At 44.1% G+C, this 12,197-nt stretch overlaps 1 protein-coding gene across 46 annotated transcripts in view; it reads right to left on the reverse strand.

The window, feature by feature from the left end:
• The window catches only part of SEMA6D (semaphorin 6D), a 571,496-nt gene that overhangs the window by 49,571 nt on the left and 509,728 nt on the right, over positions 1–12,197 (reverse strand). For 6 of the 46 annotated variants that reach the window (XM_070271671.1, XM_070271596.1, XM_070271583.1 and 3 more), the window contains exon 1: positions 3,475–4,256. The exons of 15 other annotated variants lie outside the window; for them this stretch is intronic. The gene's annotated coding sequence lies outside the window, so the exon portion shown is untranslated. Of the gene's footprint in view, positions 1–3,474; positions 4,517–4,633; positions 5,018–12,197 lie in introns of those variants that run through there. 25 more of the 46 variants (XM_070271503.1, XM_070271651.1, XM_070271570.1 and 22 more) reach the window with 21 other exon arrangements.

Below are 12,197 nucleotides of genomic sequence, written 5' to 3' on the forward strand. Positions count from 1 at the left end.
GACATGAGTCCCAGATTTCAGTCCATCATATTGTTTGTGAAAAGAGATGAAGCAATGACACGCTCAATTCTCCAAGGAACTAGACAAGGTCTTTTTCTGTTTTCAGTCATTTGGGATCTCAGGCTAAAGGCTGCTTCATTCCTTTCTTCCCCTTTTCAAATAGATTGAATTCTGAAGGTCTAGGATGAGTGGTGTCTGAATGGCTCCTTCTAACTCTGTAATTCTTGTAGTTTAATCGTATTAAACCTAAAGAGGCTTTCTTGTGGGTCGTGTAAGGTTGGGACAAGTCCCTTCTTAAGTGGAACACGCCATTGCAAGCTGGCAGGGTCTTTCTGCAGGTGTGCCCCCAGAACCAGATGAGAGGCCCAGCACAGGTTGCCAAACAATGGAAACTTTCCGTTCTGGGTGTTAACTTTAGTTACCACAGCCAGACAATGCTGCCAGTGGTGTGGAAGAAAAAATTGCTGTAGCCAGCTGTGCTGTTCACAGTCGGATGGATTCTGTGTAGCTCCAAATGATGACGGAGCCAGCAGCCTGTTGTAGCCAAGGACAGAATGATGGATGATGTGCATACTGTGTCCAAGTAGAGAGAACGGCAGAAGTTCACCTCAGGGCTGTTAAAATGCTAATCTGGGTGCGTTAACAAAAGCTTAACAGAAAAGAGAAGTTTGAGAAATAAGTACACCTCATGTGGTATCTGTGGGGACCACTGATTTGATTGCCCTTGGTTACATAAACGGTTGCTTTTTCAAAGTAAGAGCGTTTCCTAGTTTTCCTGTTGGGACGAATGGAGCGGCTTCAATTATCAGCTGCACTGCCACTGCTGTCAGGGGCTGAAGAAAAGTCAGCCTGACAACAGCCACTTCAATCGAAAAGGGTTATGAAATGCTTAATATAGTTATACGATTTTTATTCTCTCCCTGTGTCATGGGAATAAGGCAAAACACACTTTTTTCCCAACTGGAAGTTGGCAGCTATTCACAAAATAAGCAGCAACCTAAGCCACTGGCTTTGGTAAATTTTAACGCTGTCTCCATTCACATGAGCCACAGAAAATGAGATCTCCTGCTCTAATGACAGTTTCAATACATGAAATACACTAATAGTATGTTGAATTATTAGTGTTAAAGGCAGGAACACTGTAAATACTTTGTATGGATAATCTTGCCTTAATATCTTTAGGATAAAATAACATGCTTCAAAAAAAGTCTCATATTTACTTTTTTTTTTTTGGCCAAATGATCCGTTTGGCTATTCTCTGCCTCTTTGCATTCTTACTTAAGTTGAACACACAGACACATGTCTACCTCACCTGGTGTTGGAACATTGGCTAGCACAGCTCCTTGCAAATGACAGGTACTCAATAAACACTGACTGGTTGGCATACCCCAAGTGCCTCCTGCTTCCTCTAGAAATGAACGTAGAATGTTCAGGCTTAAAGTCTATTAATTGAAATAAAAGGTAATATTTTATCCTGCAATATGCTAGGGAAGGAGTTCGCCTCCTATGGTTACACTGATAATGGTTAGGCATTCAGCCAGGCTCTTAACTCTGCATAAAATGCATCAGAAGGGTGAAAAATGACCCTATTTCAGATGCATTTTTCACTCTTTGTATCTTAGTGAAACTCACACACAAGAACAATGACTAAGCTAATTACCAAGGTTTATTATGATGGAGCAGCAAGAAGTGAAGAACTTCTCCCGTTTCAATAAGTCCTTAACAATTATGGGATCTTTGGGAACCACAGCCCTGATTCCTGCTTATTTGCCTGAAACCACCACACAGGATTCAGGGGCCCCTCACCCAGAGCACAGTTACTGGCCAGATTCTTTCTGGGCAGCACACAGTGAGGGAACTGAAGTCCAGTGGATACCTAAGTTGCCCTCACTCTAAGAACTGATAGATTGACGTCACAGCCATCTTTCAAATCCATCAAACCGGGGGAGACATGACCAGATGGTGCTATTAGAGGGCACCAAAAGAAAAAAAAAAACGATGAGGGCAGAACGTCCACAAATCTAAATCAAACTCAAATTAGCCAGCTGTTGGGTGATGGGGAAATCACAATATTCCTGGCACATTGTCCTTACATCACAGAAATGCCCCTCCAAAAAGGTTATCTATGTAGCAGCCCCAAGAGAAACGAGGACAGGTAGCAATACTCTGTGGGGCTCCAAGAAGAGACAGTAGCTGGTTGTTAATCTAACTAAATGTGCCAATGGAAGACAATGGTCGGCTAAGCAAAACATTTTGGAAATCTTAGGGTTACTTGTTTAAGCGTCTTTCTGAGAGCACCTTCTAGAGACCTCGATCAAAGGAAAGACACTAACTATGAAAAAACAATACTCAGCTATGGCCAGCTACAGTTTATTTACCTGAAGATGTTGCAGTTCATGGTAATACAGGCCCAAATCTCAGAGCTTATTTGGCATTTTCTATTTATCTACACCAGGGTAAATGTTTGTGCAATATCTGCCAACCTGACAGAACATGCCTGTCACTCACTACATTAAACATGATGACACAGAACTTAATTTCCTGAGTTAGATACCTAAGACAGGGAGGGGATTTTTCCATAACATAAATAAAACCGGCATCAAAACCTCCTGTTTAAACCACCAAAAGGACAGTAAAATCCTCACCTTGAGCTGTCTGAGATCAGATTTCTCAATTCTACAAGGAAGAAACCTTGAAAAATTTCTCCACACAAGTATTTCTCCTATTCAGAGGGGCAGAGACCAAACCAGTTTAGAAAAATGGTAAACCACTCCCCAGGACTTCAGCCTTGAAAGAAACAAAAGACTCCACTTTAGTGCCCCAAATATCAAGCAGAAGGAAGGACAATCCTTAGAAAGCACCTATACTTTGTACGAAGACTTAAAATTCTTAGTAGACAGAAGTTCATGGGAAAATTGCCCTAGACATTTCTTTTCCCAAGTAACTGGAAATACTACCAATCATCTTTAAGGGAAAGCAGACGCCTGTAGTGGTGTACCTAAATAAGGTCCAATTACTGTTGACAAAGTCTATATATCTATAGTAATGATCTTCTGTCCCTTCTGTGTGAAAATCAACCAGCTGAGAGACAAGCGGGGTCGGGATGCTGGAACTTGGGTTACTGACTGGTCACCTCAGAGCGGGCAGGACTACCCTGAGTTCCTCTAACGCTGTAATTAACACCGCTACTTCATTCCTCCTAGCTCCGTGACATTTAGCTCTTTACAAGTTCAGGATTTAAACAATCCCCTGAGAACAGTGGTCCCGAGAGTCGATTGAACAGAAATTTTGCAAACCCAGTTCTCATCCACACCTTCAAGTCCTTTTACGACCTTTTATTTCAATCCAAGAGTTATACACGACAGAGGAAGCTTTTAAGCCCTTCCAAATTACCCAAGGCGGCCGCTGTATCAGTTTCTGCAGACCAGGAACAAACATCATCGCTGTCAAGACGGGAAATAAAAGTTTCCCTACCTTCCTCCTTACCATCCCCCTGCCAGCGGCTGCCGACGCGAGCGGCGGCGGCGGCTCCCTCCCGGCTGCAGGACGCGTCTCGCCGCCGGAGAAGGGGCTCATGCAAAATTGACTCTTCCTTATTTGTTTCCATCCATAATTCATGGGTAGATGAGAACGTAACACATCTCCACGCTGAGCTCTTGCCGCCTGGCGGAGACCCTGTCCAAGACGCTTCCGTAAATCATTTCCAGCCGGAGAACAAAGCACGGAAAGTTGCGGGGGAGAGTGGCCAGGAGCAGAAACCCGGGCGCCGGGTGGGAGGCGGAGTGGGCGCTGGGCAGCTCCCGGCCCCAGAGCCCGTTGGCGGCGCGCTCGGCCAGCAGGGGGAGAGAGAGGTGGGAAGTGGCTGCCCTCCGAGCAGAAGCCGCTGCTGGAGGCTGGAGGGTGGGGGTGTCCGAGTCCCCGGAGCCCTCGCCCCTCGCCACCAGGCGCTCCCCGGGGGCCGTCCCAGCCGGGGGCGCACTGACAGGTAGCCGGCGTCTGGGCGAGCGCCTCTCGTCTCGGCGGCTGCTCCGCGCCCCTGCTCCCGGCGCGGGCTAGTGCTCGCCCGTCCGCTCTAGCCGGGCCCCGCGCTGCCCGACCCCCGCGGTCCCCGCATCGGCTCCGGGGCCGACGGGCGGAAGGGGGCGGCCGAGCCCGCAGCCTGCTGCTCTGGCCTTGGCTCGGCTCTCGCGCTGGCTGGAGAGGCCGTGCCCGTCACCGAAGCAGCCCGGGCACCCCCTGATAATGTGCCGGGGAGCGCGGAGCTGGCGCTGCCTGGCAAGAAACTTTTCCTTGCCCCCTCCTTCCGCTTTTTTCCCCGGAGGTGGGCGCACCGTGGAGGGGGCCTCCGAGCCCACGTGCCCCTCCCCCAAGCCTCCAGCTCTGCCAGTTTTGACGGGTCCACCAAACCTCTCCAGCCCCGCGCGTCCCTCGCACGGCAGGCAGAGAGCTGCTGGGAAAAGAAATCAACTCTCCAGTGACAACACACACACGCACAGACACACACGCATCCACACACACAGGCATCCACACACACACACACGCACTCACGGGCTGCGATTCAGGCTCCGAGGATCTGGATCCGATCCCCACCAGGCGCCCAGAGCATTAGCCAATTTTTACAAGACGGTCTTACCTCATGGGGGGAGGCTGGTAAAGAAAAAGCTTGTCACGCGAAAGGAAAAAAGAAAATAGAGAAAAATTAAAAAATATGCATATATATCCCTCTGTCTCTTTAGGTCTTGGCTTCCTCAATATAATCCTGAAAGTCGCCGCCACCAGTCCTTGCAGCAGCGGCAGCGGCAGCGGGACGGAGCGGGAGCAAAACAAATCGAGGCACGGCAAATGGTGTAATTCGATCCATCTCCAAGTCCATCCATCAGGGGAGCCGGGTTCCCTCCCCGCGCTCGGCGGCTCGCGCCGCGGGGCCCACCCCCGGGCGCGGACGGCAGGAGGCGCGGGCGGCCCGGCGCGCTCGCCCTGGCCCGAGCGCCGCGGCCAGCGCCGCCTGGAGGCCCCCAGCCCGGCGCCGCGGCCCGCCTGACCCCTTGGTGGCCTCCGCGTCCCTCCGCCCCGGCGCTGTGCTGCGCACCCGCCCTCTCCCCACCTCTGAAGAGCTGCTCCTTCCAGCAACTCCAGGCGCCTCCGTCATCCAGCTCGCGGTGGCTGCTGCACAGGCTGTGCAGCAGCAGCCTTTTCGCTTTCCTCCCTCTTTCCCTCTTATTCTCGCTCCCTTACTTTTTCACAGCTTTCCTCTAGACATCCAGAGGACAAAATCTTTGCAGCCCAGAGGAGCTGCAGGCGTAGATGCTCTGTAAACTTCAGCCTTAGTTTTCTAATCTAAGATTTATTTTTTTAAGCACATCCTTACAAACCCGCCCCCATATTACCTTTCTCATCCTCCCCCCCCCCATTTCTCTTTATAACCACTAAGCAAAACAGCTGGGAAGAAGCAATCAAACATTGCTTTATCTTTATAAAATACAGAAATTGCCTACTAAAAATCCCATTTCTGCTTTGAATGAAAGCCATTCAGTACAGTATAATTTTGCAGGCTAATGAGCCGGTTTTACAGGCAAGTGTTTCGCGTAATATGTTGAGGGAGAAATGAAAATGTCCTTGAAGTGACATCCTTTTAAATTTACTGTCACAAAAGAAAGAAAAAAGTCATATATTCCAAAACAAGAGGATTTTAATCCAAACTTCATTTCCAAGAACGGGATGTGTTTTATTAATTTCCAGTTGAGTTATAAATCACGGACGGCTCTAAATGGCTGGAATGAACCATTGATGCATCTATTTACAGAAAAAGAAAAAAGAGAGCTTTTTGGCCAAACTTTTAATTTTCACTTGAGTATGGTTGATCACCGTGAAAGAGAGAAGAAGGGGACAGAGAAAGGATTTTCCTTTCCTCCATGGTTTCTGCTTTCTCCCCAGCACAAAGTTACATGTTTACATTTAGGAAAAATACCCAGTTTCGCCTTGTTTCTGAAACTTCCACTGACAGCCTTGAAAAGAAACAAAAAAGACACCCCAAGGAACTGGGGCAGGACTCCTCCGGAGAACTGTTTCCTCACTAGTTAACACTTTGTTACCAAACGGAAGAAGGAGGGAGGAGGAGGGAGAGTCTTTTAAAATATAAACTCTCTTCCCGCTGTTCTTCCTATTCGAAGAAAGGGGTAGGGGGCGGGAAGACCAGCTTTGGCAACACAGCTCTGTGATTTTTCTGTTGTTGTGAAGGCTTTTGTTGGCTGCCTGGCTGGTGTTTTCTGGTTGTGCTGGGCTCTGACATCATTGCAAGTTACTTGGCAGTCAGGGCCCTTCCCCAGCCAACTTCTGACCCAGAAAGCTGTGCCTGTTTTAGTGGCATCCAGTCATTCCATATTTTCTCCATCAAGGGAGCAAGCCCCGCCACAGGCACAGGGCTCTGTGTGCTGAATGAAGATGCATGAGGGTGACCACGGCTTGAGAAGGAATCAAATTGCCACTCACTTGGAGGCAGAAAGCTTCTGAGTTGTCCTGTGTCTGCAGGAGCAGCAAAGAAAAAAAAGTTCAATTGTCTAGATTCCTGAATTCTTTGCAAAAATACCGCTATGGATGGCCAGCTTTACAGAGCGCCACATAGAGAGTGCCATTTACTCTAGACTGAGTTCTTAAATCCAGGAAGAAAACCTCTTTTGGGTTGCAGAAGGATATGCTGGGAGGTCATTTCAAGCCAAGGATTAGACGTGTTTTCAGTCTAAATATCAGTCTAGACCTCAGGGCCAATCCCTTCCTTTGGTCTGCTGGGGGAAGAGAGGCCAAGAAGTGGACAACCCGCTGACATGGAAAGAATGGGACCCTTTCTCTTTTGGTCAGGATCAAAATATTCCTCTTAAGGATACATCATTTCTCTGGTTCCCAGAATCTCGATAGTCAGGAAAATGGCACTCTTTATTTGGATTTTAGTGGGAAGAAGTCTAAGAAGCTTGCTCATTCTGTATGCAGTTTATTAGCATTTGGTCTTTTCAGTTGATTTGACCCACTGAGCCCGTTCACTTCTCTAGGCTGACTCGCCCGCCACCTTATGCTTCAGGATCTAGCATTGACCCGCAACTTGCAGTCCCCCCTATGTCACACTGCTTCATGTCTCCATGTCTTCACTTGTGATGTCTTTGCTTTGTGGCGTACTCTTTCCCCATAATTTCATGTCCTCTAATTTCTGCTTTGCTAGACTTTTAACAAAAATTTTGTTTAGGTGTCAAAATTTCCCTCATCCCACTAGCCCCCAGAATGCACCTCTCTTCTGTGCTCTCCCAGCAAGTTCACTTACGCAACTTACCAACTGGAAGGAAAAATACCTGTTCGGGATGTCTTCCCTACTGGGTGCTTCCGAACTGCAGGGGTCTTGTCTTATTTACCTGGACAGCCCTAGTGCCTCGCACAGTGCCTGGCATGTCATGGGCACTCAAAACTTGTTAAACAGATCTGATGACGGAACCCACCCTTTCTGACACTCTTTTATGTGCTAAACCAGAGAGTATAGTCATCTCTGGACTGTACGCTCCTCCAGAGTAGGGGTTTATCACTTGTGTCCCCAGGGCAAGCACAGTACCCATGTAAGGATGTTTGTTGACTGAGTGAATAATAAAGAAAGGAAGGAAGGGAGGAAGGAAGGAAGAGGAAAGAAGAAAGGAAGCCAGGAAGAAAGGACGGAAGATATTTAGCTCTTATCACACCCAAAAAGAATACTTACAGGGCTCAGTGCTATAGACGGTTAGTGATTACGCTTTAGTGTTATCTGCATACATTTCCCATCAGTGATAAGTGGTAACTTAATCTACAATCTATTTTTTTGTTTGTTTACTTTAGGAGTAAAGCTCAGAATTTTATTTGCTTCATTTCCAATCTAGTTTTAAGAACAAAAGCTGTCTGAAAATTGTAGACAATCTGTGTGCCATAGTCAATAAAAGTTTATCAATCATCAGAGAGTACAGCTCCTTAGCTATTACAGCTATTAAACAAAGCATTAGTGCCTTATATGTGCCAAACTCTGTTCTAAGCTTTTTACAAACAATAACTCGCAACAATTCTGTGAGGTAAGTACTATTAGTATCTTCATGTTATAGAAGAGGAAACTGAGGCTTAGAAAGTTTAAGTGAGTTGCCTAAGGCCACACTGGTAGTAACAAGCAGGAGCCAAACCCTACCTCTTACTTAGTTATAATACTGGTTAATAGTGAGGTCCCAGTTAATCACAGTAGTTAATAGCAAAGGCTTTGGAACATGAGACAACCTGGATTCTAATCCAGGCTGCTATTCTCTTGGGGTCATTTATGTAACCACACTGTGTATCAGTGTTCTCATCTGTGAAACAGGGGTCATAACAATACTTCAAATGGATTTTATGAAGATTGAATGTGATAATGCATATAAAGTGTTTACCGTCTTACCTGGGACACAGCAAGCACTGAATAAATATTAGTGAATATTATTCTACATGCCCTGTAGGCAGTGCAGTCTTGGAATCCTGCAGAAGTGGACTAGAAACTTACTCCAAGCTCACATTAAATGTGAGACTTCGGGCAAGAGCACATGGCACACACTAGGCTTGCAATAACTTTTTGTTCCCTTCCATCTCCTTCATTCCCCGTCTGTCTGTATGTCTATCAATTCAGATACACACACTACTCACTATCCAGCTGATATGAAATAACATTTGGTATGAATTTTAATGAGTAATACAGTTTAGGATGTAGAATTTCACGTTTCAAAATAAAAAGATAGAGGTATTGAAATATCAAAGGTAGCTACAGCTTCTGTGATTAATTTGGAATGCACATATAGTATTCCTTGCGTTCGCACATTATAGAAAGTGCTTTTGTGGCAAGGGATTGCTTTCAAAACTAATCTAAGCTCTCCATGACATGATAAATCATTAATAATATAGACCCAAATCTCGGCATCTGCATAGGCACAGCTGGCCTCCTTTTGTCAACAGTCTGCATATGAAAGTGACTCTGCCAAGATATTTCACTTTAATGAAAAATATTTATCATGGTAAATCTTACATCTCAAGATTTTACTGACATAATTCATTTCTATTATTATGTACTATGATAGTAGACGACCACAGCTTTGCTTATGTTTGGAATGACAAAAATATGCTTTTTTAGTCATTTTGATTACTCTACCTTAGCATGAATAATTTTTGCTGTACACTCTGAGTCAAGAGAATGCACCATGCATTTATGGAAATAGTAAATCAGTTACTTAGCTAACTTTGCTAATGATTCTGCAGGTGCCACTGTGTGGAATGACACGGAGTGCTCAAGCCAAATAAAAAGAACCAGGCTCTTTTTTTCTTTTTCCATCAGAAAGATGAACAGCAAACAGCCTTTAATAATACTAGCTCTTTTGAAAACAGACAAGAGAGAGGAATGCTATCACCATTTTATCAAAGATTTTTTTGAACAAACAGAAGCAAAATAAACGGTTTGGAGAGATTGTCAAATAAAAAGATGATAACTTAGTCAAAGTCACTTAACTGTGCTTATGTGTACTTTGGGAAGGAATGCTTGAGATACAGCGATGCCAGCTTACATCCCAGCAGATGCAAGGAAGCTCAGACTCTGCCTAAATTCCTGACAGCCTTCTCTCCACAAATTTACAGCAACCGAGCCTCTGACCTTGAAGAATTGGGGCTGAATAATATCTAACTGTTAGAATGTCTTAACAAAGGAGAAAGATAATGAAAATAATCAAAAGTGGAAGAGACTTAGAACACTTTATTTGTTTTTTAAAATATATACTTTTTATTTTTAAAATCGACCACTCTGGGGCTGGCCCAGTGGTGCAGCGGTTAAGTTTGCTGTGCTGCTTTGGTGGCTCGGGGTTTGCTGGTTCAGATCCCGGCTGCAGACCTACGCACCACTTGTCAAGCCATGCTGCAGCAGGCGTCCCACACAAAATAGAGGAAGATGGGCACAGATGTTAGCTCAGGGCCGGTCTTGCTCAGCAAAAAGAGGAGGTTTGGCAGCAGAGGTTAGCTCTGGGCTAATCTTCCTCAAAAAAAAAAAATTAAATTAAATTTTAAAAAAGTGAAATTGACCTCTCTGCCTAATTCTGTTTTTTGTTTTTTGTTTTTTTTGTTCGCTTAAGCCAATGTTAAAATTCAAATCAACAAAGGGAGAAACTAACTGGGTACCTATTACAACCCAGATACCGGCTACCCATATAGTATCACTTAATTCATACCACAGCCCTTAGGGACAGGCATCATTTAGGAACAGGGAAACCCAGGCTTGTTTAAGTTAACCATCTTGTCAGGGTTTTCAGCTCTAGTAGATGATGAGCCTAGAGTCTAATACGGGTCTGTTTGGCTCTCAAGCCTAAGTTTCTTTCTAGGGCACCATGCTATGAAAAATGAAAAGACCATAGGTTTGAAAAAATATGTCTTGGGTAACATAGACAATAAAAACATTAAAAAACCCACAACTAGATGCTCAAAGCTAGGTTAAAAATGGTGTGCTTCAATTTCTAATTCTTTGATAGTTTTTGCTTGACGAATACAAACTAGTGTCAGGAACTCCACGACTGGGTTTATAGCATAGTTCAAACCTCTGTGTATGTTACATGCTTTCTATCACCCCTGTAACTCCTCTGAATCACTTACAAATAATGGGAAAAAAGCCCTATTTAATAGCATGCCAATTTATATTAAAATAAACCTCACTGGTTAAGCTACAAATGTTTCTATTAATGGTTAGGGCCATATGACAGCACCTTCTGCAAAAAAAAAAAATCCTAATCACTGAATGCTCTACACACAAGAACTTTTGTACATAACAGCTACAGAGCCAATTCACTGCCAGAAACCACTAGCGCCACCTATTGGTTAAAAACAACAGAATAGGATTCTGGGTAATTTCCATCTTTCCAAATAAAGGCACAAAAGGATACTTTTTTTTCTTTCCTTTTGCCTCCTCAGATAGGACGTTTACTATTATGGACATTTTATTAATATTGAATATATTAGAGTCATTTAAAAAATTATACCGCTAATATGCAAGGGAGTGAAGGGGAATATGTGTACGGGGGACGGGAAGAAGTTGACATTCTGGGATAAAAATCAATAGCGAACACTGTTAGCGTTCTGCTGTTGTTATAGGAGTTGTCTAAAATCCCAAATGCCCTATTAAACCGCGATGAAGTGGCAAGGCCCAGCAGCACATGGGAGGTACATTTTGCTAACAAGTGTTTAAATAGGTCGGGGATATGGTGTCACTGAGTCAGCAACGACACAAACGAGGTGACAGAGGGTAATGCTCTCTCTCTGAGCCCCAGTTACAGGGGTTTCATTTGTGTCCTAGAAGAAGGTTTGGGAGAAACCTATAGTTTGTCTAACCTTTGGTTGGTTCCACAAGTGGTCTGCTGAAGTTTTCCTTGTCCCTAGATCTTTCTGACATTCAAACCTAGATCCCATCATCAGTTGAGAGTCAGCAAGTAAAGAAAGACAACTTGAGCCTATAAATTTCTATAACAGAATTTCTCACCAAGTTGCCTCTAGCAACCAAGTTAGATTTAAACATTATCGGATTCACTTTACTGTAGTCTGGAATGAGCTTCTGCATGGCTGTCTTCTAAAAGCTGGAATTGTGATGTATGTTGAAAAAATCACTTCAAACTTATGTTCTTAAGAAAAGTTTTAAAAAGCAGCCTCACAGAGTTTGTCATTGTCTGAATTTATATTTCAACTGCAAAGCTAAAAGAAGAAACTGTTTGGCTAAGAGCCTTTCTGGAAAATCTAGAAAGGCCCAAAAGGACTGTTTAGAGGTTTTAACAGTATCACACACCTATTAAATTAAAATATTTCTATGTTATAGTTGTATTCAATGGTTGACTTTTCAAATCTTATTGCATCTGGATGCATGTGCCCACACAGTATGTGTGTGTGTGTGTATTTTTCCTCCAAGAATTCCTGTTTAAAGGTTTTGTGAATCCTCTTGCTATATTACACTCTTTGGAATTGTGCTTATAAACTACCCCAATATATTCTAAATTTCAGGTCATAATTATAGAATAAACAAATTCATTTCTCATCACAAATTTTAAGTAAGAATTCCAGTTATGCAATTATTTGCTCATGAGTAATCTCTATTCAGTACCAAACATTCTATTAAGTATGTTTACTCAAAAGTGTGTTTTCAAAGGATAATTTCC

The sequence above is a fragment of the Equus caballus genome, chromosome 1, assembly GCF_041296265.1.
Source record: "Equus caballus isolate H_3958 breed thoroughbred chromosome 1, TB-T2T, whole genome shotgun sequence".
Classification (NCBI taxonomy): domain Eukaryota; kingdom Metazoa; phylum Chordata; class Mammalia; order Perissodactyla; family Equidae; genus Equus; species Equus caballus.